Here is a 6,087-nt window from a genome sequence, read left to right on the forward strand (position 1 = left end):
TTTTGGGAACTTCCCTCCTTGTAGGAAAGAGATCCTTACAGAAATACATTCACATGCTTTATGTACTCATTTTAGTGTTTGTCATTTAGTCATTGTAGTGTTTGTGAACATCAACTTGAGACAGCTGGGCTCTTTGGCAAGTGCTCATTCTCCCCAAGTCTGGCTGTTTCTTCTGTAACATGGGGAGGAAAACCGTGCCCACTTCACTTTTTGTGAGACTCTAGGGCAGGGGCCTGGCACATGGGGAATGTCACGGGGTCATTGTGCTGTGCTGAAGTGCTTGCTACCATAACTTTCAGATTTGGGGGGATGTTTAAATAGGTGACTATATATATATACACCTTATAAGTTAGACACAAGTCTAAACACAAATTTCACTTGTGTTTTATATACTTGTATACATAGGTTAGTAGTAATTATGTGTCTTTTTAAATAATTTTATATTTGAAATAGAATTTCATGGTTTAGAATTTTCTATTTGTAGGACTGGATCATGTACCTTAATCTGTTGATTCAAGATCACTGTAGATTTAGCTGATGTTTTCTTGATTTGGTAGTGCTGACAATCAAACCCAAGGCCTTGTATATGTTAGACACTCTGCCCTGAGTTACATCCCAGCCATTAGATAATGCTTTTCAGTGTTTGAGATATGTAATTATTTTCTTTATCCAGAATCCAAATTTGGGATTTATGGTACTTCTAAGTTTTTAGTCATGGATTACTGAACTCTCCTGAGTAACTGAAGTACTATAAGCAAGTGTGTTCTCTGACCACGTGGCTGTGCTGTTGCATCTCCCATGCTAGCCAAGCAAGTGTCTCCTGTTACAGGGCAGTCTTGGAACTAATAGTCATTTTCCATTTCTTCTGCAGTTAAGTTTACTTTATTGCACTAGAAATTAGTACTGATTTTGAAACTTTTCAAAGTACCTATTTATGAGTTATTAAGAGAAATTATTTTTCTCTTAGAATATTTGATCAGATTTTTTTTAATACTGCCTCAAAATGGTTATATAAACACAAGAAGAGTATGTGTGTGTGTGTGTGCGCGTGAATGTGTGAGCATTTTCTTTGTAATTTGTAAGACTACCTTGACTCTAGGTCAATTTTACTTTTCAGGATGAGGTTTAACTGTTGAATTTTAATCTGCAATTTTTAAAATACAGTTTTAAATTCCAGTTAGTGAAACACAGACTATCAACAAATATATATATATATATATATATATATATATATATATATATATGTGTGTGTGTGTGTGTGTGTGTGTGTGTGTGTATATACACACACATATTTCTTATAATGTAATTTGAAAATTGCATCATATGGATAAACCAACAGTTATTTGCCCTTGCTATTACTTAAGTAAAATGAATTAGAATGGTAAGAAAAAATTAGATTGTTTTGTTTTTCCTTTTTTTTTTTCTCCAGTTCTGGGAGTTGAACTGAGCTCAGACTTGCTAGGCAGGAGCTCTATTATGTGAGTCACTCTCCTAGCTCTTCCATAATTTTTTTTTTAATCTGCTACCTATTTTTTTTTTAATTTTTAAAAAACCTTTTTATTTCTTTGCCAGTCCTGAGGCTTGAACTCAGGTCTTGGGCACTGCCCCTGAGCTTCTTTTGCTCAAGGCTAGCACTCTGCCACTTGAGCTAGCACTCTGCCACTTGAGCTAGCACTCTGCCACTTGAGCTATAGCTCCACTTCTGGCCTTTTCTGTTTATGTGGTACTGAGGAATCAAACCCTGGGCTTCATGCATGCTAGGCGAGCACTCTACCACTGAGCTACATTCCCATCCCAATCTGCTACCTATTTATGGTGACCTTCCTTTCAGTAGCTTTCCTCTACAATGATTTTTATTCAGTATACAAAAGTAATTTTGATATGAGATTACCTAGTTCAGCCATGTATCATCCCATGTTTTCTAGTTTTGAAGTTATAATTCTGGATGTTGGTATCCATCTTTAAGAAACCAGATGGGATTGGAGGTATGACTGGTAGAATGCCGGTCAATGAGTGAAAGCATCAGATTTGAGTCCTGGTCTCGAACAAAAAATAGAAACCAGAGGATTAGTCAAAGACATTCTAGAAAAGTGTACATTCTATCAGTGTGCATTCTATCACACTTACCAACCATCACTGATCCCAAAGAAGAGAAAGAACAGTTGGAATAAGACATTCTTTCTGCTGTTAATGACTGAGCTCTTTTTTTGCTCTTCCTCCATAGTCAGTTGAGAGTAGAAGTAAAGTTACTGCCCACCTCTTTTCATGTTCCTACATTTTTCTTTGGCCATCAAAGAATAGCCATATTCTATTCCTGCCAGCCTGCTGGTGCCATGAGGGAAAGGCTGTGTTTACAGGTCTTAAGTAGGCAAGCCTAGCAGCTATGTGCAGTAAAGCCAGCCGACACGCAGATGTAGCTTGGCTATGTGTGCGTGGCATCATGCCATTGTGCCCGGAACGTTCAAACTGCCATAGAAAGGAAGACACCATTTCTGCCTGGGACACTCAAGGTAGGGGAGTCTTCAAAGGATTATCATTCTGGAGAAAGGCTTGTTAGAGTCAGAAAGAAGGGAATCCTGTTTGGAGACTTGGAGATCCAGCCATGCTGGGATGAGGGTTTTGCTAGGATGATCAGAGGAGTTAAGAGTTGAACAAGATACGGAGACTGCCAGTTAAAAGTTAAGGAGGATAAATATAGCTTAAAAAATTGGTAATCATTGATGGATTTTTGTGCAAAGGAATAAAAATTAGAGTAGTGTTTATGGATAAATACCTGTTGATAGCTAGTAGCTTTTACATTTTAAAAGCAAAGGTGAGTGTCACAGATCCCATCATAAAGTTAGACAGAATTCGGCTGACGGTTCTACACTAAGGTCCAGAAGCTGACTAAGTTTCGTACCAGAAAAGTCTAGTATTTTAGTAAGAAAGTAAAGCTGGTGGAGGTTTAAGCTATCAATGGGAAGTGCCAGGTTGTGACTTACATATGATATTATGTATAAATAAGAAATTCTTTGAAATTGTATACTTGGTATGAAAACATGACCAGAAATCATTTTTCACCTTGATATGATGTTGGGAAATTTATTTTAAATACTTGAAAGACTTTATTTTGGTTTGCATGCTGTGTTCAATTCCATGTTTATATTCCAACGAATATAAACATTACACTGTTCTGTGGAATTCCCATGGAGCAACTCCCAGAAAACGTCTGCTCTACAGAGCATCTTTCACCTGTGTTGTCTTATGATAATACAGGATGCATAAAATCACCACAGATTATTAAAAAACATACCATATTTTAAATGTGATTGCTCATGTTTTATGGTATCTGTGTTTTCCAACCACTTTTATTCAGTGGAGTCAGCTATATTAAAGTCATTGTTTACATTTTGTATTTATTCCTGGATGAATATATTTAAACTTTTGCTCCCTCCAACCTCCCAGTTTCTAGTTTTCATAACATGGTGCTGAGACCTGGTTATTATTATTAGTTATACAAGGTGAGGGGAGAGATTTCATGGTTATATCCGCACTTTTAAAGAGAAGATAAGAAATAAATGACACTATAAACAGTATTCTTTGTTGTATAGGTGTTAATGTAAAACAAGTTGCAGATCATTCATGCTCAAAATGTTTTGACTTTGAAATGTTTGAATTTGGAGTTTTAGGTTCCATATGTTCAAAGAATAGGTAAAATCTATATACATAATCCAGATTCCCAGATCTCTTCAATCTGAAACATTTCTGGTCCCAACATATCAGATAAAGGATGTTCAACCTGAACCTAATTTGAAATAGGTCAAGTGTATAATGATGAAAAACAAAATTTGAGTTATTTTTGTCTATTTCTTTTGAAGTGTGCAACATAGAAAGCTTGCCCAACTGCATTTGGTCACATAAAGTGGAGAAAATAAGACCACAAATTTAAGTCTGCCTGTTTTCATTGTCACCAAAAATTAAAACCTGTTTAATGTGTTAAATAGGATGAAAGCCTATTTGTGGAGTCTTTCCTAACAAAAAATTCCTAGGATGTGGCTTACAGTGATAGTTTAGTAAAAGTTAGAGAATGAAAAACCATGGTGCCCTGTTCTCTGTAGTTCTCCACTGTTAAAACTAGAAGCAAAAGGTTTTCCTAGCTGATGCCTTGTGAGAAGTTATGCTCCACAATGGAGAATTTTGAACACAGGCAAAAAATAGACTGGATAAATCCTGTTTGACAGTTAACTCATGCAAATAGTCTAGTTTATAACTCCATAAGCTTACCAGTTCTGTGTTATTTTTAAGCAAATCCAGTCATTCTGCCATTTCAGCTGTAAATAGGTCAGTATCATTCAAAAACAACTTTCTGTTCTAACATAATCACAAACCATTGTCAAACCTGGATGGAATAAACAAAAACTATTTTTTTTAAGTAATCTAATTGCTGTCCAAGTGTCTGGTGGTTTTGTGGATATCACAGTTGCTTTTTTCCCTATTAGGGTTCACATCCTGTAATTAGTTGATTTACATCTTAAGTCTCTAGCTCTTAGTTCCTGCTTCATCACTTCTGCCCTTCATCACTTGTGCTTATTAAAGATGCAGAATTGTCTGTTATAGAGTTTCCTACAACATGAACTATGCTAATTATGCCAGAGTCTTAGAAGGGGTATTCAACATCACTAAGTGACTGAAAGTGTCTTTTTTAAAGTAGTTTTAGAAGTAGTTTTCAAATAGACCTTTGGCATCATTACCATTGTTCCTCTGGGATTCCAGCTACATTTAAGACTTTCTGCCCAAATCCATCTCTTCCATGCTTTAAAATATATTCTATCTTTTGGTCTTTCTTCATTTTCTGATCTATATTGTAGTTTACCAATTTTCCTAACATCTGTGTCTAATTTTTAAAATATATTTATTTATTGAATTCTCAGTTTGAATAACTTTTCAGTTCTAAAATTTCCATTTGGTACTTTTCCCCCAAAATTTTGTTTCCAATATTCTGTCCAAAGCTTTTTACTTCCTTTTATTTATGCATAGTTATTGAAAAATCTGTGTCTTGGCTCAGTTACCTTGGTTCCCCTGTGGGTCTGTTTCTGTTTTTTTATATGATAATGATTCTCCCTACAAGTACCTGTTAAGAGTTGTGCCTGGCTATTGTGTGTGTCCACACAAAAATGTTCCTTTTCAGGCGGTGGGTGTCTTCCTGCCGGAAGGTGTGACTTAACTCCAGAGGGTGTGTGGGTACCTGCGATCCTGGCTCACTGCATTGCTGCAAGGGCTCCAGTGAGATGCAGTTTCAGATTCTGGCTCATATTTTCTGCTAGAAAATATGTGGTAAGGAAGATCCCAGTCCTTTACCAGGGGCACTCTTGTCCACTGTTCTGTGAATCCCCTGAAATCTACCTCATCAACCCCAAACTGCATTACCCTCTTGAATCCTGCCACCCATCACTCCCTAGAATTCTGATACTCAAGCAGCTGAGGATTTTGTTTGTTTTTTGCCAGTTTTTCTAGTTGTTTTCAGTGAGGGAATTGATGGATACTATATTATTACCTAGTTTGCTGTTACTAGAAGCTGTTGAGATCTTTTGAGCCTAGTTTCTGATTCCTATATGCTTTTGTTTTCTTTTACTACTAGAGTTTGTACTCTTGGGCTTTATGTATTTGCTCTACCACTAAATCCTGCCTTCAGCTCCACCCCACCCCCCACCTCACCTTTTTTTGTACTGGACCTGGGGCTTGAACTCAGGCTCTGGGCACTGTCCCTGAGCTTTTTTGTTTATGGCTAGCGTTCTATGACCTGAGCCAAAACTCCACTTTCAGCTTTTTTGTTGGTTAAATAGAGATAAGTGTTTCATAGACTTTGAACCACAGGCCTCAGATCTTAGCCTCCCGAATAGCTAGGATTATTGGCATGAGCCACCAGTGCCTGCCTCCAGCCCAATTTTTTGATGGTTATTTTAAAGATAGGATGTTGCTTCCCATCCAGCCTCAAACACACCTGCATTTTAGCCTTCCCTTGTTTGCTGGGATGACAGGAACACACCATGATGTCTAGCTTCATCATGATGGCGTCTTGTGGACTTTTCTGCTTGGAGAGGCCTGGAA

This window comes from Dipodomys merriami, unplaced genomic scaffold (assembly GCF_024711535.1).
Source record: "Dipodomys merriami isolate MVZ:Mamm:240054 unplaced genomic scaffold, mDipMer1.0.p SCAF_51, whole genome shotgun sequence".
Classification (NCBI taxonomy): domain Eukaryota; kingdom Metazoa; phylum Chordata; class Mammalia; order Rodentia; family Heteromyidae; genus Dipodomys; species Dipodomys merriami.